We start from the raw sequence: 23,879 nt of genomic DNA on the forward strand, positions 1-23,879 counted from the left end.
TGTCCAGTTCTCCCAGCACCATTTGTTAGACTGTCTTTTTTCCATTGGCTATTCTTTCCTGCTTTGTCAAAGATTAGTTGGCCATACTTTTGTGGGTCCAATTCTGGACTCTATTCTATTCCATTGGTCTATGTGTCTGTTTTTGTGTCAATGCCATGCTGTCTTGATGATTACAGCTTTGTAGTAGATGCTAAAGTCTGGGATTGTGCTGCCTCCCGCTTTGGTCTTCTTCTTCAATATTACTTTGGCTCTTTTGTGGTTCCATACAAATTTTAGGATTGCTTATTCTAGCTTCAAGAAGAATGCCAGTGCAATTTTGATTGGGATTGTATTGAAGGTGTAGATTGCTTTGGGTAGTATTGACATTTTAACAATATTTATTCTTCCAATCCAATAGCTTGCGTTTGCAAAGTTTACAAAAACATGTTGCCATGGGAACACACCGCTAGGGCCCCTCTCAGAACTTGTGCCAATGGGAGGCCCTAAAACCTGAGCATCTTTAACTTCGTGGTGAGTTTGTCTCTGTCTGTATCTTATTCGCTGTTATGTGCTCCCCCTCGCACCACCCCTGGCACATAGTAGTTGCTTTACTAAATACATGCTGAATGAGGGAAAAGTGTTGCTTGGCCTTATTATTCAGGGGATATTCTTCTCCCCCAGTAGATCTCATTGCCTTAATTTTTTTAATTTGTTTTTATATTTTATTTATTTTTGAGAGAGAGAGAGAGACAGAGTGCGAATGGGGGAGGAGCAGAGAGAGAGGGAGACACAGAATTCAAAGCAGGCTCCAGGCTCAGAGCCATCAGCACAGAGCCTGATGTGGGGATCGAACTCACGAACCGTGAGATCATGACCTGAGCCGAAGTCGGACGCTTAACCAACTGAGCCACCCAGATGCCCCTCATTGCTTTAATTTAAAGCTGGTGCTCATGGAATAGTTGAGAATTATTGGATGCAGGGGGGTGGAGGGAGGGAGAAGAGGACCATTTGGTGGGGTAAGCTTTCCATCCCCTCGTTGCCGGGCAAATAAACCAACGCCAGCACCTCAGCTGCCCTCATTAGCCATCAGCTGCCCTGACTGCCCTCTCCAGGTAATTCTAATTGGCTCCAATCAGGGACAGCCAGGCCTGGGCTTTATTAACAGTGACAGCAGCCCCACCGTTAGAATTGCAGGTAGAAAGGTCACGTTGGAAACACTGTTTTCAAGCACGGGGTAATTACAGACAGAACTCATTCTGGCTTCTGCAGCTCTGCTGAAGGATCTTTATTTATCCAGCCCTGCCACTGGGGCCTTCCGGTTTCCCGCTTCCATTTTCTTCCACGTTGTGAGGCTGCTGGCCTTAAGGATCCACATTCTTTTTTCTTCATGACCTTGGGTTCAGGAGCAGAAGCAGTCTGGATTCCCAAAGCGCTAGAGGGGTGTTCGGTGCTGAAGAACTCGTGGAAAATTCCAGGTAAGGAGGGTTGGGCTGCGTTTCTAGACCGAAGGTGGTCACCACAGGCCAGTGGTTTCAGCGATACTGGTGTATGAGAACCAAGCACGCTTCATACTTTCTTGCAGCCACTTGTCATGCCCAGCTCCTCTGCTGCGCTCTGCTGAAGCCTTCTTGACCCTCAGGCAGTGAGTTACACCTCTGTGTGCTCCACGGCTCTTGGCGCATGCCCCTATTACAGGACTCACTGCACTGTGTTTTATTTATTTGCCTAGCCATCTGTCTTTCGAGATGGACCGCCAACTCCTCGAGGGCACTGACCAAATCTTATCCTTATTTATATTATTGGCTTATTCACTAGCACAGAGCCTGGCACTTGGCAATTATCTATCGAGTGACTCTCCAGATGAAGGGGATGGAAGATGTTGGGAATAATAAGATGAACCAATGTGGGCATAAAGTATTACAGTAGAAATAGCATGCCAAGTGGTGAAGTGTGTGGCCTTTGGAGTCAAACTGGTTTAAATTCCAGCTCTACTACGATGTCAATTAAGATTAGGTTTCGCTGTAAAGGACAGAAAACCCAAAGCAGTGGTGGCTCAAACAGGTTAGGTGTTCATTTCTCTTATTTCTCTTTCATGTCAAAAGTCTCGGGGTGGTCACCTCAAGATGGCTGAGTTGACTCAGTTCTGCGGAGTCTCTGGGGACCCAGGCTCCTTCTACCTTGTGGCTCTGCTGTGTACCCTTTGTCATGTCATGGCTCAAGCTGGTACCCCTCCAGCTCTGGCTCTCATAACTACATTCCACCAGCAGGAAGGAGGAAAGGGGAGAAGGCTCACGAGGCCAGGAAGTCGCCTTTGTTTAGATCCTGTTACCCACGAGTTAGTCACATGGACACGCTTCGTTTCAACAGAGTCTGGAAAATGTCTTAATTCCAGAAGGCCGTGTGCTCAGCTTGTAATGGGAATCTATGATTCTGGAAGAAGGAGAAACTAGATTTTAGAGAAAAACAGTCTCTGCTATACTCACTTACTGTGTGACTTTGGGGAAGTGAATTAACCTCTCTGATTCTCAGTTTCCCCCTTCAAGAGTTAAGGGAATGCAAGCAAATACCTTAGCAAAGTGCCCGGCATTTACTAAGTGTTCAGCTATGACTGCTAGGACTTGGTATGGCGAGGCTGGCTGGAGGAGTTGTTCCCAGCAGGGAGCCTGTGCACTCAAGTCAGCCTGCCTGAACCTGAGTCGTAATCAGTACTGTTCACCTGCTCTGTGACCTGGGGTTACTTCACTTTTCTGAGCCTTGGTCTTCTCATCTATAGGATGGGGGTAATAATAACTCTTTCTTCATAGGGTCGTTGTGAGGATTGACATATTTTATGTAAGGTAGTTAGCATAGCACCTAGCAATAAATATTCTGTCAGTGTTGGGGTGCCTAGGTAGCTCAGTTGGTTGAGTGTCCGACTTCGGCTCAGGTCACGATCTCATGGTTCGTGAGTTCGAGCCCCGCGTCAGGCTCTGTGCTGACAGCTCGAAGCCTGGAGCCTACTTAGGATTCTGTGTTTCCCTCTCTCTCTCTGCCCTTCCCTGCTCTCTCTCTGCCCTTCCCTGCGCGCGCTCTCTCTCTCTCTCTGTCTCTCATAAATAAACATTAAAAAAATATTCTGTCAGTGTTGTCTCCTATTATTACTAGTCACGGCAAGCCCTGAGATTGGCCATGAGGAGGATAATGAAGAAGATTTTTAGGATTCTGCCCAAAATGCGACTCATCCCAAGGGGGCGGGACCAATTTTGTAACCAGGAGGCAATAATTAATTTGGCCTACAGTAACTGCATTAGTACGTTTGCATTTTGAATCCTCTCCAAATGGAGCTGACTTTAAATGCAACGGGAAGGTTCTCTGCCTTCCTGCTTATTTTCATCTTCCAGAGCGGTCAGCGATTCTCTCATCTACGGTGGGGGGGGGGGGGGGGGGGGGGGGGGGGGGGGGTGGTTCCCAAAGGGGTCAGGCAAGAAGCTCCAGGATGAGGAATCCCAAGAAAAAATTGCTGGCTCCAGCAGGACTGGGGGGCTGTGCTCAGGCTGCATTTGGGCTGGGACTCCTGTCCCCTCAGGCAGAAGTTGCAGGGGAGCAGAAAATATGCCAGGATCAGGTCAGACAGACTGCAGCTTGATAAAATGAGCAAAACATGCCATTTTTCTTCTGCTTGGGCTCCTAGGATTAACGGTTAGGTCCCTCAAGGCTCCTGTGTGTTTAGTCTCAGAAGACCCAGCACTCGGAGGAGTGGGAAGAATCAAAGGCACAGAGACTCCCAGGAAGCTTGTTGACGGCTCTGTTTCTTGCAAGAGCCGAATTGGGACCCTCTGTGTTCACAGGCTGCTTCCTACCTCAGTGCTAGCTGAAGTAGCTGCCAGGGGTCCCTGCGAGGCCAGAAAGCCTGGAGGTGGGGGTGAGGAAATGGATGATCATGGCCCTGCTCTCACCTGGCAGCTCCCAGGGTGCCCTTCGCACTCAGCCTTCGCTCCAGGGTGACCCCTCCAACGGTTACCGCGGCTGCGGGGCTCCTCCTGTGTCCCCACCTGTAAATGAAGCCACTGCTTGATACCAGAAAACTCCCAGCTAGGTGAAGATCTGCTGTTTTTCTGCAGTCTATAAGGGAGCATATCGCTTGAAACAAAAAATTGGAAACCACCTAAATGGCTAAGGGAAGAATGTGCAGATCATGGTTCTGTCCCTTCGAGTAGTGATAACAGGCAGCCTTTTTTTTTTTTTTTTTTTTTAACAGCGAGCCATTTAATATAATCATGAAAATTACGTGGCGACTTGGAAAATTCCTTACGTTGTAAGGTTAAATGAAAATATGAATTCTTGTCTTTGCCATGAGTGTAATGTAAAAATTATCTGTGCATCTGGGCAAGGGCAGGTGGGAACACCAAAAGAGAAAAAAAATGGGCTGATAAGATCGTGGGTACAATTTCCCCTTTTTAAAATGTATTCTGATAACGATTCCTGCTGTTTGTGCACTATCAAATACAAAAATAGTTTAAAAATCTCGCTTACTGCCCTAATCATATACTCTCATCCCACCCCAAAAAACGAAAAAGAACCTGAAGCACTGGAATTTGTTAGTCTGGCTCCTTTGCTTATTTTGATATCAACTTTTCAATCAATATTCTCAGGAAAAGACATGACTATTTTAGGTTGAAAGCAAACCCCAGATGAACCGGGTTGCCTATTCAATTCTCCTCTCAGTGGGTGGTGACTGATGAAAGCAGCTCCTCAAGGGCCAAATCAATCCCACCCTTTGCAATGCAGCTGGAAACACAGGAACTTCTGAAGTCCAGGATCACCCACAGCACGCTCATCTGATGCAGGCATGAGAGGTGGGGCCCATTACTGTCCCGCACTGGAACAGAGCTGCTGCCTGGAAAGCTCTTGACACTTTGGATTTGATGAGTAAACAGGAGAGATAAGAAATCATCACTTAACAGTGACCCAGAATTTCAGGAGCCACTTTAATACCATTTCTGCCACCAACCCATTGTGTAAAGCAGAGGGAATCACTCAGCCACTCTTCAGATTAAGGGGAACCATTGTATCTGGCCTCTAAATACTGATGGGCAGAGAAATGAATGACAACAAGGGCACTGAGTGCTTTGCAAATAGGAAGCAAGTCTGTTGGAAAGAACATAGGACCTGGAGAAAGGAAGTTTGGGTTCAGGCCAAGGCTCTGCCACTCATTAACACTTCAAGCTAAAAGGATTTTTTAGTTTCCTCATCAATAAAATGAGAATACTCTCTGCTCAATCGGATTGTTGTGAAAATTAAGTGAGCTCAGGTATGAAAAATAGGTTTGTAAATTGTAAAGCATATGCATTACTTTACTAGGGCTGCCAAAACAAGATACAAGAGACTGGGTGGTTTAAACAACAGAAATTTATTTTCTCATAATTCTGGAAGCTGAAAATCTGAGGTTAAGGGGTCAGATTAAGCACTGATTTCTTCCGAGACCCCTTCTTGGTTTATAGACAGCCACCTTCTGTGTCTTCAAGTGGTTTTTCCATTGTCTGTGTCCTAATCTCCTCCTCTTGTAGGGACAGCAGTCCTATTTGGATTAGGACCCATCTTAATGACCTCATTTTAAACCCCATCTTCAAATAGTCGTATTCTGAAGTCCTGGGTTTAGGACTTCACCATATGAATTTTGGGTAGATTCAACCCATAGCAGCACATATATTTTTCTGGACTTACTCAGCATTTGGTGCCTTGCTGTTTTCCATTATAGCATCAAGATACAGACAAGATACCTGCCAGAAACTCTGAGCTTATTCCCTGCTGCTGAAGGGCTGGAATCTTCCGAGGCTATTCTGCCTCCAGTCTTGTTAGCAAATAAATGACCCGTCTTCCTTTTGGCTTGGAATGCTTTTGTACAGCAAAGGAACTGTCAACAGTTAACAGCTACTAACTTGGGAAACAGGTGTGGATGTTTGTATCTGTTTACACGTGTGAGTGTCTTCTGGAACACCCCATCCACATCCTATAAGAAGCTCTCATCAGCTGAAGGATAAACTACCAATAGGGAGGCCCAGTCACCTTTCCTCCAAATTCTTCCCAAAGTATTTACTTTAACTGCTAGGAAAGGGCCTCAACAAACATCTATCAAGGACATCCTTGGTGCCTGGGCCTGTGCTGGGGAGTGGAATGAATCCAAGTCCTATTTAGTAAACACAGACATTGCCTGACCCACAGGGAGGGCACAGAGCCTGCAGCATCAGGAGCTGAGAATTCAGGCACTGCAAGCAAAATGGAGAAGGGCGGTTGTCAGTAAGTCAGGCTGTCTGGGCCTGCTACTCTGTTTTGGTTCTTTCGGGATGTGGATGTGCCCAGGCTACCTGCAAGCCAACTCCGGGCGGGGTGGGGTGGGGGGGAGCGAAACCCATCCCAACAGTGCAATCACAGCACTCCGGGTCCTAGTGCTTCCAAGGTGCGGGGGAAGTGGCGTGGGGGTGGAGAGAGGGTTCAGTACTCTTCCTGGAAACCTGGATTCCAAAAGGAGCCCTCCTATTGACCTGAAGTGGAGAACTTTTGTTGTCTTTGCCTGCCCAGCTTACCTCTCGCTTCTCCTGGAAATATAACCACACTTTCTCTTCGAGGAACCTATTCCACGTGGTCAGGTGGCGCTCACCTCCCCTTCCTGTACCAGCCTTCAGCCTGGCCCATGAGAATAGCCCTCTTGTGTTTGACACGGTGATTGGTACAGAGTTAGGCTTGTGACTCAAGCACAGCCAATCAGAGTCTGCTTCAGGCATTGATACAGAAGCCAGGAGAGAGTTGCTCCGCCTTCCTTCTGGCTACCGAACGGCGTGGATAATTTTGGAGTTGGGTGTAGTCCTCTCCTCCAGGGTACAGAGTCACGGAGGAAGTCGTATCTCTGGAGTAAATGAAGCCAATGTGCAAGGAGAAACAGAGCTGAGAGATGGAATGCTAAAGCAGACCTTAAAGACAACTGTTTGTATCCAATGTTTGTATCTCCTATTCTGCTCACACTTTTTAGAGCTGGGTTTCTGTTACTTGTGAAGGGGAGACTCCTGACTGGTGGGGCAGGGTTTGTACCAAGCCTCCTCGGAGACATCAGCCTTTCTCATGCTCAGCCCACCGTGTTTCCCCTTGGCTGCAGCCCCGATTTTTATAAAACTTAACTAGGGGCCGAATATGGAGACCAGGTTCACTCCAGGATTATCTCCCCCAGTGACAGTAACAGTTTACATTTGGGTTTGGTTTGTGACTGGGGCTCGAGATCCACTGAGGGGAATGGCTTCTCCTCCAATTTTCACTTTCATTTAGGTTTGCAAAATGAGAGCCGGTTCTGACTCCAAGGCCTTAATGAAGCTTTTCTAACTCAATTTTCAGAGGTAATAAGCAGAGGCACCCTTGAACATTTGATCTGCAGGATCCTCTGTTTCCTTTTGCACAAGGTACTTGAATTGTTTCCCCTCTGCTATGTAAGCCCGACAGCTTGGGTTTCTCTCCCTGCTGTGAGATGCATCATGAGGGTTTGGACAAGAGCCTGACGGTTATTCTTCCCTTAATGTTTTTGTTTGTGTTATTGTCAGATTGCACTTCCTTAAAGGTTGCTTCTTGTCCTTTCTTTGGAGCAGATAAAAAAAAAAAAAAAACAAAAACGTGGTTATGTATCTTTTGCCCTATCTGTATAAAAAGCCTTTTATTATTGATGAAGATATACTATTCCAGGAGACTCACCTGCTTCTGCAGGTCAAGAGCTGGCACCTTTCTCCAGGCTGTGTTCAGCCTCCAGTCCCACAATGCTGTGAATACAAAGGAATCTTCATTGCAAGTGTTCAGTTCGCAGGCCTTTACCCACATGCAGCCTCTGGTATGCAGCAAGAAGAGTCCCCCTTTCTGCTTTAGCTTCTAGGATTCTAGCAAGCCCAGAGGAGGAACACCAATGAAAGTGTGTTACTAGATTTCGACTAGTAACCTGTACATCCCGCCCTTCTGTTTCTCTTAGATTATGATTTACTGAGGATCTGTTAATGTGCCAGGTACTTTAAGTGCTTGGTATATGTTATCTCAAAAAAACCTCAAAAGAATTGTATGGGGTGGGGAGTATTATTCTTATTTTATAAATTAATGGACTCAGATGCTGAGGGAATACCTAAAACAGAGTAAAAGGCTCTTGGGAAAGGGCACCTGGGTGGCTCAGTTGGTTAAATGTCTGACTCTTTGTTTCAGCTCAGGTCATGATCTCACGGTTTGAGAGTTCGAGCCCTGTGTCGGGCTCTGTGCTGGCAGTGTGGAGCCTGCTTGGGATTCTCTCTCTCCCTCTCCCTCTCTCTCTCTCTCTGCCCCTCCTGGGCGCTCTGTCTCTCTCTCTCTCTCTCAAATAAATTTAAAAAAGAAAGGATCTGGTGAAGCTAGAGGTGGCTCTGGGCTTTTGAGAGTTGGCAGGTGGCCAGCAGGTAGGTGGGAGCTGCTGGGTGGCCTGCAGACCCATAGAAGGGAGAGATCCAGGAAGGTGGCCTGTGTGGGAACCTCCCTGATCCCCAGCTTTCCCTGGAGTGGCAGCTCACCCACAAAGCCAGATGCACTCCCCAGTGGGGTGGCAGTTGAGGGGCTATATCACCTTCCTGAAACACCTGCTTAGTTAATGTTAGATTTTGTAGTTTTTGTTGATTGCATTTGTTAATATAATTTTGTGCCCATGTGTCTTATGAGATGTGGGCCTGAGGTAAAAAGCTATCATCCAGTCTATTGTAGTAGTTATTCTCAGGCATGACATCACACGAACCAAGATACTTATAAAATTCTTAATCAGAGCTCCTTGGGCCAGTAAACAGAGGTTACCCTCCTTTCTCAGTCCCATCCATGAGTTAAATTCCTGAGTAGCTCTGAGTTATCAGCATAGCAGTAAAATGTCAGTCAGCCAGAGTGAGATATTATTGCAGTCCCGACTCTTAGATCCTCAAGCAAAAGCCCTTTTTAATTGTTTTGCCAAGTAGAGGGAAGCCAGTATGTAGGGCCCAGGCATGGGAGGGCTAGGGAGTGCCACTGATTCTAATTTTTCACCTTTGAGAGTCTTGTAGCCTTACAGAATCTATTGCCTGTTCTCTGCACCTACAGAATTCGTATCAGAGTTAGAAGCAGGAACGGGCAAAGGGAAATATCCAGGATAACACCGTAATCTTGAGCTCACCGGGGAGGTATGCTGGAGGGTGTGGCCAGGGCCCAGGCACAAGCATTTGCCAGTGTAAATATATGTGAGTCAACTCGCCATGATGACTTTTACACGTGGGAGGAAGAGGCACTGCCTTTGCATCCATAAGGATTTGCTTTACCTGATTTAGACTCTCCAGTTACACTGTGGCAGGAAGAGGGCCAAAGGCAGCCAGAATGCAAAGGAGTGTGGCATGCGTTCTTGAAAATCCTGCTTGTCTTTTCCTATAGAGTGACAATGTTAGCCTTTCTTTTTGCTTAAGCCCATGGATGTGTCTTGGGAGTCACTTATGGCTCTCTTTTTCCTACATGACACACTTGGGCAGGGATTTGGACACATATCTACCCTGGGGCGTTTTCTCATCTTGAGCACCTGGCTGCTGTTTGTCCTCAGTCTTATTTCTTTCTTCTTTTGTTCTACTTTTAGTTCTCGCCCCGGGGGCCCATGGAAGATGGTGGGCAGGCTAGGAAAAGAAGCCCCCTCTGGGCCAGTGTCACCTGTGCTGGGCTGCATGATTTGGTGAACAGATGAGGCCTGTATCTGGGCCCCCATTTTCCCTCTCAGCGGGTGTTCTTGTGCAGTGAACACCCTGCACAGCTGAAAGTGGTGGCCTGTTAAGGCTTTCCATTTTCTTCCATCTCCTTAAGTTGCAGAAACCCTTTGCAGAGCAAGGAGAGGTGCAGAATTGAATGCATGCGTGCAGGTAACATATCTGAATAGGCTGCTGAGTTGAGGGGAGCAGGTAGCCCTGGAGTGAGAGTGTCCTGTACACCTGGTGGGGGAGGGGAGCAGTCATGGAAGAGGCTGCTTGAGAAGTAAGGGTATGTTTGGCAGGGTGGGCTCCTGGAGCGAGGGTGAGCCCGGGCCTTGGCAGGAATTCAGCATGGGTTTTGAGAGGTCTGGGTGTGATGATTTGGGAATACGGAGGGTGAAGTGATCGGAGGCTACCAATCTGGTCATGAACTGACCAGAGCCAGCGCCTTCGGAGCGGCAGGAGGGAGAGGACAGAAGGGAGAGGAGGGGAGCAGGATCATAACCGGGCATTTCCCAAGGTCTGTGCCAACTTTATTACAAGTCCTTCCTTCCTGTATTGGGTAAGCCTTTACTGAGCTGCTTCTAAATGCCAGGTGCCACGATACAGGGATCATGGAGGAGAACACAACAGTTAGCATTTGACTCACAAATGGGGTTGTGGCAGCACAGAGTAGGCTAGGGAGTTCATAGGAGAAGTGAGGGATGGCTCCATGTTCGTGTTTTAAGCGCCCGCACGTAGAAGAAGATTCTTTGCTGAAACATGGAACGCAGGTGCCCCAAACCAAGATGGAAAATACCAAAGAAGCCAGTTTGGTGGCGGTAAGGATGGGAGTTGGATGTTGGACACATTGCATTTGAGGTGGGACCCCAAGGGGATGGCCAGTGGATAGAAATGCCACGAGAAGGGATGCTTTATTCTTCCCAAAGGACTTTCTGCCTACCATGTCCAGTTGTGCCTCCCTGGCACCTACAAGAGCGCCTAGCACACACGAACTGCTTGATGACTATTTGGGCAATGGGTGCATCACTCAGTTGTGGGGTGGCCCCATGGAAGGCCTCGACTGTGGCCCCACCCCCACCTCCGACCAGAGCCAGCTCCACCGCACGTTAATAAACCGCACCTGTCACATGGTAGGTACTCAATAGATATTTATATATTTATTATATGTTAAATTATTTATATTTTTAACAATTATTATTTATATTTTAATAAATTAATGATTTATATTAAATATATAAATATATAATTTATCATATATTAATGATAAACAGTAAACATATTGTTACTAACATTAATATACACTAGATATTATATTAATAATAAGTATCCTATATAAATAGATGATATGCCAAAGATTTCCAGGGGAATCAGGGAATAATCATGACATTGCCAACCAGAGAGTGGAAACAAATGTCTCTTCACTCCTGCCTCCTCTTTCCTTTTCCCTGTGAGAACCCTGACCTCTCCCATGAACTGGGCTTCTCATCGTTGGCCCTTAGCCTGGGCGTCCCAGGGAGCAGGACAGAAGCCCAATGGCGCGCCCAGCAGGGGCTCCTCCAGGTTTTTCTCCGCGGCACTCAGTTCCTCCAGAGACCAGAGGTGCACTCAAGCCCAGGCAGCGTCCGGGCCAGAAATAAAGGTCTGGAAACCAAGGGAGTGAGTGAGGAGGCCGAGTGAGATGAGGGGCAGAGGCGCACAGTCTGTGAAGCCGAAGGAGAAGGGGAAAGAGAGGAGGCTGTGAAGACGGAGAGCTTGTGTGGCCAGCCTCCCGGGCCATGTGCGTCTGCTCATCACTGCCGTCTCAGCTAGTACCCTAGTATCAGGAACAAAATTGGCAATAAATAGTTTCCGAATGCAGAAAGTTCCTGCAGTCCCCCATCAAAATAGACCCCCTGCTCTAGTAAATTCAAAATAATTTCAGTTCCTAGAACATGCCACGTTCTTTTTGTACCTGTTTTCATCCATCCATCCATGTGCGCATTTATTTCCTCACCGGACCCGGTTCCAAAGCCATTCTCACGTTTTTGTTGGGGCAGCGTACCACCTCCACGAACCCAAGGTATGTGGATGTGTTTTCAAGTCCCCACGTGCCCCAGCCAGACTGAAAGCTCCTTGAGGTGGGGACTGAATTTTGGCCTCGTCTTGCCCTGAAGTCGCCAGCCTGACTCGAAGCTGATCCTGCCGGAGACATAACGGTTACAGGCCTGCACCAGCTCCTCAGACGTTCCCTTTCGTCCTAGGATCCTGATACGTTTGCAGACCACTTACCAGCCAGGTGGGCGGGTACAGAAGAGACGCCACGGCACAGAGGCAAAGATCAGGAACAAAGGGCAAAGTAATGGCTCCATGCAAACCCTACAGGGAATTTAAAAGGATACAAGAAAAGGGTTCAGGGAAGACTGGTCTAATGGTTATGCAACCGAGCCCAGGATTCCCATTTGGATGCTGCCTTTTAAAGGACTAACTTTACTATTGGCAACTTCCCAACAAATACAATTTCAGGGGCTTCACAAAGAAGTTCCTTCCCTCCCCTGTCCCTATCCCTTCTCTCAGGTTTTGTAACCCATTGCCTCCAAAGACTTCACAGTTATAAATTCATTTCTTATGCATAAGGCTTTTTGGCTCCTGGAAAATATGACTATCTCTAGGAGGGATACCCTCTAGGCCTAATCTTCTGCTAGCTAGGGCAGCTTTACAAGAAGAAAAAAAGAGCAAGCCACTGGCAAGATGTTGAGAGAAGAGAAAAGATGGGGGCTGGAAGGGACAGAAGTCCCAAAGGGCAAAGATGGCCAGGAATTTGGGGATTTCAGAAAAGCCAATGTTCTGTCCATGATTCTGGGGGAGGCTGGCTGAGAGCTGCTGCCACGTGCTCTGGGGGCTTTTTGGCATTTACTTTGCCTGTTGGTCAGTCTACCATCCGTAAAGCCATGGATGTTTTACCCAGTCAGAAAGGACTGGGTCAGACAGCCCCAGGGGCCGTGGACAATTAGATGGACCCAGATGAAAGATGATCTTCTCAGAATGATGTTTTCAAGTGTCTAAAATGAAATAAGATAACCAAGGGAACCAATTAGATCAAAACCAAACACCTGTCACTCCAGGGATGTAGGTCAAGCTCAAAGCTGTGCTCACCCTAGGCCATTGGGCAGATAGGAAAGTGCACAGGCTTTAGGATAAGGTGAAGTCAGACCTGGCCCTGCTCCTCATTCCTGTGTGGCCTCAGACGTTTATTGCACTCTCTGAACCATAGCTTGCCCACTTGTAAAGTGAGGATCATCATACTGAGCCCAGAGGGTGGCTAAGAGAATGTAACAAGCCTAATGCAGGCTCTGGGGTGCAATAAATGCTCAAAGACAGCTGTCCCCTCCGCCTTCCCTCTTGGCTCCAACTTCTTGTATTTCATTAGTCAGATTTTCCTAGAACATTTCTGAATCTGAACCATTCAGTACTGAAAATCCTCAAGGAGGGGTAAAATGTGTAATGAGGAATTTCTAGGGACATAAAAGTTATATCAGTTTTGTATGTTCATGTAACTATCAATCAGTTTTAGTGAAAAGCAGGCTTGCATGACGGAGCAGATACCCAGCTTTCTTCTACTTCTCCAGATTGAATTTGATTAAGAGCAGAACAATGGGTCTGATTTTCCTCCTTGGACACTAAAGAAGACAAACTAGCCAAAAGGAAATTCTGCTGAAACTGTATTCAGTACTTGAGCTCCTGAGACCTAAGATGGAGTCTTCTGTGTGACCTTGAGAAGCCACGTCCATGCTCACAGCTGGATCCCTGCCCGATGTGGTCATAGCTGGGTCAGCAGCACGGGAGCCCCAAAGGCCAGTCTGGGGCCTGGTCACCAGAGCGGCCGAGCAGCACATGTAAAATTAGAGTGACCCCGGACTTTGATACCAGACACGTGCATGATGCTTGGGGACTCACTGGCACAACTGTTTGTTGTGTGCTGTCGCTGACATTGACCCGGTTCAAGTCAACAAATAGGCACTGAGAGCTCACTGTGTGCTGGGTAGTATTAGACACAGAAGGCAAAGAGGACTACCACATAGTCTCCACCCTACTGAGTCATTAAACACGATCTAGATCAGGGATTCTTTTTTTTTTTTTTTTTTAAGTTTATTTATTTATTTTGAGAGAGAATGCATGCACGTGTGCTCACGCACAAATGCAGGGAAGGGGTGGGGAGAGAGGGAGAGAGAATCCCAAGCAGCCTCCACACTGTTAGCATGGAGCCTGACATGGCTCAATCTCACAAACTCATGAGATCGTGACCTGAGCCAAAATCAAGAGTTGGATGCTTAACTGACTGAGCCCCCCTAGGCACCCACCCCTAGATCAAGGATTTTTGACCTTTTTGGTGTCTTTGGAAATCAGAGAAAGTATGGACCTCTTCTCAGAATGATGTTTTCAAGTGTATAAAATGAAATAACCAAGGGAACCAATTAGATCAAAATATATGGGGTCTCATGCACACATCGAGGAATGTATTGCTAATGTAGGGGGGCAAGAAGGTCATAATGGTGGTGGGTGTCTGGAAACTTTGTGGAGATGTTGAGGGCTTCCAAGGACAGAGGTAGGAGGAGAGCATTCCACGCAGAGGGAACGGCATGAGCAAACACTTGGAAACAAAGGAATGCAGATAGGTTAAGGAAACAATCAAGTGAGGCTGGGAAACACTGAACAACTTACGACTGGCTCCTCTCTCTGCCTCTTAGAGTCCTGGCCCATAGTGGACCACATTCGCAGTGAATTACCTGTCCTTCTCTCAGTCAGTCCACTGGTAATGGGAAAGTGAGCCTTTAGCGACTATCACTCATCAGTTATCTTCTAAGGAAGTTCAGAAAAGTGAATGGCATTAAGGACGGCAAGAAAGACCTGGGAGGAGGGTATCTCGCAGCAGCTCCGTTTTGCTCCGGGACAGCCATGCTGGGACCTCTGATGTGCAGAGATCGAGGCAGCTCACCATCGGTAGCTGACTGCTCCCCCAGATGAAGCTCATTCACCAGCTAGCCATCATTAACTCTGGTTGAAACAAGTGTCAGGAGGAACTGTCAGAAGGGAACGGTTTAATTCATTGTTGATTCCATGATACATCAGCCCTGTGTTAGTTATCTTATGTTCTAGGGGAGACCAGAGTCTATCCCCAGATTAGGCTTGTGCCTGGATTGGGGCCATCCCAGAAGCCAGGTGAGCCTGGAATGGCCACAGCCTGGGTGAGAGGGCGGGCCTGCCTGGGCTTATGGAGCTCCCTGGCACAAGATATGTCCTCAAGGCAGAAGTCAAGTTTGGTTCAGGCACAATGGCCTGAACAGCAGGAAAGAATGATTTTTTTTTAAGTTTTTTATGTGTGTTTATTTCTGAGAGAGAGAGAGATGGAGCATGAGCAGGGGAGGAGCCGAGAGAGAGAGGGAGACACAGAATCCGAAGCAGGCTCCAGGCTCTGAGCTGTCAGCATGGAGCCCAACTCGGGGCTCAGAGTCATGAACCAAGAGATCATGACCTGAGCCAAAGTCGGACGCTTAACCGACTGAGCCGCCCAGGTGCCCCAGGAAAGGGTGATTTTGAGGTCTGCCAACCGCCGGGCCTTAGACATCAGGCTGATGGGCTGCAACAGATCATGTTGATGAAGCATGTAGGTGGCACCAGGCACTGTGATAAATACTTTCCTTGTGTTCTGTCATTAAGGCCACAATAGCATCAGGCATGTACAGGTGATACCTCCCTTTTCCAGGTAAGGAAACAGCCTTAGAGAGCTCATGTCAGTGCTCAGGGGCACACAGCTAGTAACTGGTAGAGCCAGCCCGGTGACTGGGCCTCTCTGCCAGTCTTCTGTGGACATGAGACATAAGCACTGACAAATATGACATAAGGAACCAAAACACAAAATCTGAGTGTCATTGAAGTTAGCAGCTGCTGGTGGTCAGATTCTGTGGTGAGGGAAGCCAGGGCTCCAGTGGCCTCGGCTGAGACAAAAGATGCACCCTCCCCCCCCCCCCCCCCCCACCTCCAAGCCTGGACACGCCCCACAGTGAGCTGAGCATAGGAAGGGGATGTGGATCCTCAGAGCAGCTGGAAGAATGCGTCTGTAGTCTGCAGAACATTCGAGACACCTCCAGGACCACATAGGGAACTTAGATTGTATAAGTTCTCTTTTATAATAGAAGACATATATGGCTGGAGAAAGTTCAGGGGCGTAGGGAAAAGGTCATGCGTGGGTGCTTGAGTCACATGGGTGTGATTTCCAGCAAATCTTTTAATTTCTCAGAGCCTGTTGTCTAACCTATAGAATGAGGATGATAATGCTGATTTCACCTCTTGGCTCTAAGGATTAGATCAGGTGACATGAATAAAGCAGTCCAAGAGAGGGCTTGACAAACTGTAGGTGCTCAATAAATACACATTTTTCTCTTTTCTCCTTCCGAAGAATTTCTAGAGGCGGTGTAGATTTTTGCAGCTTTATGTAAATTTATGTGAAGTGATATTCAATGAAATCGCTCATCTGTATGATCGCTTTAATGCTACCTGCAGCTTCAGTAGAATTGAAATTTAAATCATACATTTCATTTAATGGTACAACTTAGATGGTCGGGAGGGAAAAAAGGGGGAAAAAAAACACCCTGCATTAAGAAGAGAAGATCTTAGCGCTAAAAATAACTATTTGAGGGGTAAAAGAGCTTTTGTTCAATGGACTCTTGTCCTTACAAAAAGAAAGGCCAAATTTTAATCCAAAGATTTAGATTCAAATCAGGTTTTGAAAGAACACCTAACTTCAATGTGGGGTCTGCCCTTTCATTTTAAAATTCTTTTGTCTTATGAGTTTTTCTTACTATTTCTCATGTATCTTATTTTTTTTAGTTGGTCTTATTATGTGAGAATATTGAAGGTTAAGTGTAATGACTAATATTATAAAGCAGAACCATTGGACAATTCTGGAAAAGTTATTTTGGTCTTTAGATTCAAGTATTTTTTAAAAAGATGCCAATTCGCATGTTTTTAAGTATTTTTTTCAAACTGATAATGAATTTGATGTATTAAAAATACTAACTTAAAAAAAATCAAAAGTATAGCTATAGAACTATAAAGAAGAAAGTAAAAATTATCCCAAGTCCTACTACTGTGATGGAAGGATAGATGACTAAATTTTATTGATTTATAAAAACATTTTTCATATTGATATTAACCTTATGCGGGTCACATATATTTTCCTAGTTTGTCCTCTTATCATTCAACTTTTTAAGAGTACATTTCTTTTTGGTGAGGAGATTTAATTTTTATATTGCAAAATCTACCAGTACTTTCTAATCTTAATTTTTTAATGTCATAAAGTTCTTTCCACTCCCGAATTTCAAAGTGCTCACTTATTTTGTACTATTTTCACGGTTTCACTTTTTACGTGAACTTTTAAAATGATATTTCTGGATTTTATTTTGATATAAAAAATGAGGTTTGGAATTGGGCTTACTTTTTCCAAATGGCTAGCCAGTGTTTTTGATCACCATTTATTGAATAATCCATCTTTTCTCTATTGATTCAAAAAAGTGTGAATATTAGAAATGTACTTTATTTCCATATATACTTGCAACCATGTATGATTTTTATGCTCTTGATCTGTCCATGATCAGACCCATCTAATCTCATTGCTTTAATGACTGGGACCTTTTAAATATCTGGTTAAGTCAGTCTTGTGTACTATTTTTGAAAAAATATGTAAAACCAATGTCTTCTATGAACAAGGCACTTTATAAAACAATGTCTTTTAAAATGTTATATATAGGGGCGCCTGGGTGGCGCAGTCGGTTAAGCCTCCGACTTCAGCCAGGTCACGATCTCGCGGTCCCCGCGTCGGGCTCTGGGCTGATGGCTCAGAGCCTGGAGCCTGTTTCCGATTCTGTGTCTCCCTCTCTCTCTGCCCCTCCCCCTTTCATGCTCTGTCTCTCTCTGTCCCAAAAATAAATAAAAAACATTGAAAAAAAATTAAAAAAAAAAAATAAATAAAATAAAATGTTATATATAGAAAGGAAGAGCATGAAGGAAGGGATGGGAGACGGAGAATGGAAAGGGAGTTAAGAAAAAGGTAGGGAGAAGAGAGAAGAAAAAGAACAGAGAGGGGGAAAAAGATTTGTTTTTCTGTGATTAAAGCCATGAGTGTTGAAAGGGCTGCCTTTATTGATTATGTACCAGAATTACCAACTGAAACTGGCTTAATGTAAAATCAAAACAAGGGAAGAAAGACAAATATCCTTTGAGTTGCAACATTATTGTGGAAGAATTGGCACAGTTTCTCCCTGAAAAAAATTGTCCCCTCTGAAAATAAAGGAGGTAAGTTCTATGCAAGAGTGGCAGGGGGGTGGGAAAAAAAGGATTATACCACAAGAGAGAGTCATTTGGGAGGTCAGTCTCTTCCCAGGAGCCGCATGCCTGAGAATTTCTGGACCAATTCCAGTTTCAATTACTCCTTGGCCAGCCTTGAGGGTTTGGACAGAAAAATCATTCTGCAGTCAACTGGCATGTGGAGCCTCCCTGCACCGCAGGGCACACGTGTAGAGCCTCACCCGCAGCAGGACACCACGGAGACCCAAGCTTGCCTAAGTCCTGGAGCTAATTGTGTGTGGCCGGGAGCCCAGGGGTATGGGAACGTCAGCTAAGAGATGCCCATAGTTCTGTCAGCGTGGCCAAACGGAACCGAACCCCGTGTCAGGTCACTCCCTGAACACTGGTTTATCTTCCAGAGTGATGAAGGCTGATCTTTCCTTTCTAACTTATCTCCTTCTAGCTCAAAACTGTGAAAGCTGGATGCATTTCCCCACCCTGTGAAATGGAGACTTTGGGGGATAGGTTGGACACAGTTCAGCCTCTGGCTGGGGACATGGTCACGATTTTCTGGCAGTTATTAAGGGGAAGCTGTACTTTGATGGGAAGAACTCTGTGATTTGGACTCAGAAGACCCGGGTTTGAGGCTCAGCTCCACCATTGGATAGCTGTGACGGTGGACAAGTCATGAATCATTTCTTTTTGTTTACCAGAGAAAAGGCATTATAGAACCTGTTCTGGGGCGCCTGGGTGGCTCAGTCGGTTAAGCATCTGACTCTTGATTTTGGCTCAGGTCATGATCTCACAGTAGTGAGATTGAGCCCCGCATCTGGCTCCATGCTGAGTGTGGAGCCTGCTGGAGATTCTCTCTCTCCCCTCTGCTCCTCTACCACTCGCACATGCATGTGCACATGCTCTCTCTTTCTCTCAAAAAATTTAAAAAAAAATTAAAAAAGAACCTGTTCCACCTACTTCACATGCCAGAGAGAGAACCATTCATTCAACTAGTTTATACTGAGTGCTAATTGTGTGCCAAGCACAGTGGTAGACCCTGGGGGCGGGGGGAGGGGGTGCAACCACTAAATGAGATAGGCAGGGTCTCCATCCTGTTGGAGATTATAGTGAAACAGGAAAGATATGTTAAATGAGTGAGCAGAGGTGAATGGGAGAGTAATGACTATGGAAAGTACATTCCACAATGTACTAAGAAAGTGCTAGAAACTATATAGAGCTTTACATAAATGAAAAGTGTAATGGAGCACCTGGGTGGCTCAGTCAGTTGAACATCCAACTTCAGCTCAGGTCATGATCTCGTGGTCTGTGAGTTTGAGGCCCATGTCCGGCTCTGTGCTGACAGCTCGGAGCCTGGAGCCTGCTTCGGATTCTGTGTCTCCCTCTCTCTTTGCCCCTCCCCCGCTTGCACTCTGTCTCTCAAAAATAAACATTAAAACAAATTTTTTTTAAAAGAAACGTGTGCGGGTGGCAAAAAAGTCTGGAAAAATACACCGCACACTGTTAATTAACAATGATCTATGAAGTGGGATAACAAAGGTCCTCCACTTTCTAAGTTACACGTTTATATATTATTTAACCATTTTACAACCAGCCTATATTTGTGCTCATAAAAAATAGAGGCATTAAAAGTTGGGGAAAAATGAATAGTGTTCAAATGTGCTCAAGAATGTGGAAATAATGATTTTGGACTTGAGCTTTCATGCTGCAATTTATTTTTTGTTGTGGTGAGTCAAGGAAGGTAGAGAAGGAAGTATGTTAGCAGCCACCAGGAGCGGACGGCCCCGTAGCTTCAGATCTGCTGGTCTGGAGCAGCACACGAGTGTTCCCCGGGGCAGCGAGGGTGGTCCCATGGATCAGATGACGTGTCCTCTGAGGACCTCATGGCATTTTCCTGTGGTAGTCCTGAACCAAGACCGGCCAGGTCTGACACCACAGGACTAACAGTGAGCTAATTACAACCAGTAGAGGGGCTGGAAAGGATTGTAGGGGCAAAACACAAATCCAATGGCCATTTCCCCTGGAGAACTGGCATGAACTCAGAGGGCTGGACACAGAGCCTTCTTCCTATTCATTAAGCGTCTTTTCTTCACGGGTAGCAAAGTTCTGCAAGGTCGCCGTGAACAATGCAGGACTCCTTACACCCTGTGTTCCCAGTCAGTGCACGCTGTCCCGTGGTCAGCCTCTGTCAAAGGCATGGAGTTCACAAGCCACAGCTCTTTGTTGCAAAACGAGCGAGCCTGGGCTTACCCCTCCTTCGTTTTCTTTTTCTGGCTCTGAATAGGTCTGTGCGTACATAGCAGATGGCTTTCTGACGAGGCTCGAATTCATCCCGTCTTTGGGGAAAAAACTACAGCAAGAAGGACTGTTATTCCAATCTGATAAGGCTTTCTATTTCCAGCTAGAAAATTGAGTGTCTGTAAGTAGAAGGGGGGAAAAAAATAATAGGAAAGTGTAAGGAACAAAAGCAGTCCATACTTTACTTGAGAGATGGATTTGGGGAGTTTTCAATTATGTAAATCCTCTGCCTCCACACCCCTGATCTCCTCGTGGCTCAGAAGCCACTGGGAAGGCAGTTCCAAACAGTCAGATATACACCTAAAATATACAACTTCAGGACTGTGTTTACCTCTGAGGAAGGCTACAGTGGGTCAGAACTGGGAAGGCTTCAACAGTTTCTATAACTTTTTTCCCTTAAATTTTTTTTTCTTTAAAAAATTGCATATGGGGCGCCTGGGTGGCTCAGTGGGGTTAAGTGTTAGATTTCGGCTCAGGTCATGATCTCACCGTTCCCTAGTTCGAGCCCCGCGTCGGGCTCTGTATGACAGCTCAGAGCCTGGAGCCTGCTTCGGATTCTGTGTCTCCCTGTCTCTCTGCCCCTCCCTAGCTCACTCTCTGTCTCTCTGTCTCTGTCTCTCAAAAATAAATAAACATTAAAAAAAAAAAAAGGGTGCCTGGGTGGCTCAGTCAGTTAAGTGACCAACTTCAGCTCAGGTCATGATCTCCCAGTTCATGAGTTCGAGCCCCGTATCAGGCTCTGTGCTGACAGCTCAGAGCTCAGATTGGAGACTGCTTTGGATTCTGTGTCTCCCTCTCTCTTTTCCCCTCCTCCACTCATGCTCAGTCTCTCTTTGTCTCTCAAAAATAAGTGTTAAAAAAAGTTAAAAAAAAATTTTTTTAATAATTAAAAAAAAAAAAAAAAAGGAGGACTATGGAACCAGTCTGCTGGGCTTAGGATACCAGCTCTTTCCCTTACAAGTTAGTAACCTTAGCAAGTTACTTAACTATTCTGTGCCTCGGTTTTCCCATCTTCAAAATGGGGATAATAATAGCAGATATCTTATGAGGTGGTAGTGAAGATTAAATGAGTTCATTCATTCATTCATTCATTCAACAAGTATTTATTGAGAGCCCATCATGTGCCAGGTACTGTTCTAGGTGCTGGAGTATCTATTAATGATCAGAGCACTTGAAAATCTATGTCCTCGGGGGCCATATATTCCAGAGAATAAGAAATAAGAAACAAATAATGAAAAATATAGTATGTGAGGAATGAACACTAAGGAGAAAAAAGCAAAATAGATAGTAATGGTCAGCATTGACATTTTTATTTTTTTTATTTTATTTTTTTTAATGTTTGTTTATTTTTGAAACAGGGAGAGACAGAGCATGAATGGGGGAGGGTCAGAAAGAGAGGGAGACACAGAATCTGAAACAGGCTCCAGGCTCTGAGCTGTCATCACAGAGCCCGACGCAGGGCTCGAACTCACGGACCGTGAGATCATGACCTGAGCTGAAGTCGGACGCTTAACCGACTGAGCCACCCAGGCGCCCCAGCATTGACATTTTTAGATACAGTAGCTGAAGAGGGTCTCACTGAGAAGGGAACATCTGAGTAAAGCTCAAAGTTGGAGATTACCACCAAGTCTCAGAAGAACACCTGATAAATGTTAGCTTTTGTTTTTATTATCTGTATTTGAAATATATCTCACTTGTTATGTTAATAATAAAACTCTCTAAATCACCAAGAGGAAGGATATATGGACATATAAAAATGACTGGAGTAAATACCAGAACCTTCACAGCATTTTGGAAATGCTTTGTCGTATTAAGAAACCTTACTACCAGGTGATACTGACCCACAAAGGGGGAAAAAAAAATCAGCCCCAAACCAAATGACTCAAAGGTAATTTATATTTTAAAGAGAGACATAAAAAGAATTCAGTCATCTTCCTTCAAAATTGGGAACAGAAAACTATTGAATATTTAGGACTAGAAATGGACCGCCATTCAATATACAGAACAAAATTGTAAATGGGAGAAGAATTCCATATTATAACCTGGTAGAGAAGAGGGAAAGAACGGTAGAAAAGCTAATGAGGGGGAAAAATGAAAAGGACAATGAAATAGGTATAGAGAGTGAGCAGCAGATATGGACAAGCTGACACATATCCAAAAATAGGCAGAGAAAGAAGATACAAAATGACAGACTCACAAAAAGAGCAAGAAAAAGGCATAGAGCGAATTTCGTGGAGTCTAATCTCTATCTTTTTCTTTCTGGTGATGTTATCATTAAAAATTAAAATTAGTGCTGTGTTTCTGTGACTTCACATATTAATGGGCACAGTATTGGTGGTGCCTTTTTTTAAGGGAAGGATAAATGGAATTAAGGGCACAGGAGCCCCTGTCCCTGAGGAAGACTCTCAAGCTTGTTTACTGTTGGGCTTTAAATTATGCTAGAATGTCCTTGGGGACTCCATGTGTGTCTGAAATTAGGAGACGGTGAGCCCAACAGGGACTGTGCTCCACCCATGGGCCTCCTCCCCCGAACCCAAAATATGCTCAGGTCAACAGACAAAAGTGGAGAAGCTCGAGCAGATCACCCTGCAAAGTTTTAGCAAGAGAGGTTTTATCTATACACAGCACTCGCCCCATTTTTAAGCAAGCTCTCTCTTTTTCCTGCGAGGAGACCAACAAAATCACAGGCACATTTAGTCATGCGATTGCCTTAGAGATAGTAAAATACGGACTGTTACCACCAAGGCCCAGATATCCGTCCCACCAACAAGTAAAAGAGCAGCGAGAATGTCACGACAGAAACCGGAAAGCAAAAGATCTGCATTCTGATGAAGCGTCTTATACAGAAGAGCCAAAATGGAAATTCAGGCTAGATGAAAAATGCAAAACATTATTGGAAGAGCGCCCTGTGGAGTGTCTCAGGAGGACATTCTGACCCTGGTTAGGTGAGCTCAGAGCAAGAAGCCGGTTCCCTGAGGCCCAGAGAAGCTGTGTGGAGGGATTAGCAGCCAAACAGGAGTAAAGTCAAACAGAATTGAGGCCCACTCTTCAAGGAGAGACGATGCAGGAGACAGTGGAGCACCAAGAGAGGTGGCAGGCTCTTGGGGGGCAGAGAAGGGAACAGCTCCAGAAAGTTCTAGTGGAATAGAAAATGGACAACCGTCCCAGGCACCTGGGTGGCTCAGTCGGTTGAGCGTCTGACTTCGGCTCAGGTCATGGTCTTGCAGTTCGTGAGTTTGGGCCCCACATAGGGCTCCCTGCTCTCAGCCTGTCAGCGTGGAGCCCGCTTCGGATCCTCTTTCCCCCGTCTCTGCCCCTCCCCAACTTGCACTCTCTCAAAAATAAATACTTTTTCTTTTTTTTTTTAAAACAGGACAACCATCCACTATGAGGGATTCTTAGGGCCAACAGGTCCACATTTTGCATTTTATCTTAATAAATAACATAGGCCAAAAGGTACCTGTAAGATAAGGTTAAGCAAATTATAGCACATCCATATGCAAGAGTTATTATGTGATCATTAAAAATATAAAATATTTCAGGGGCGCC

This window comes from Panthera leo, chromosome C1 (assembly GCF_018350215.1).
Source record: "Panthera leo isolate Ple1 chromosome C1, P.leo_Ple1_pat1.1, whole genome shotgun sequence".
In the NCBI taxonomy this organism is placed as follows: domain Eukaryota; kingdom Metazoa; phylum Chordata; class Mammalia; order Carnivora; family Felidae; genus Panthera; species Panthera leo.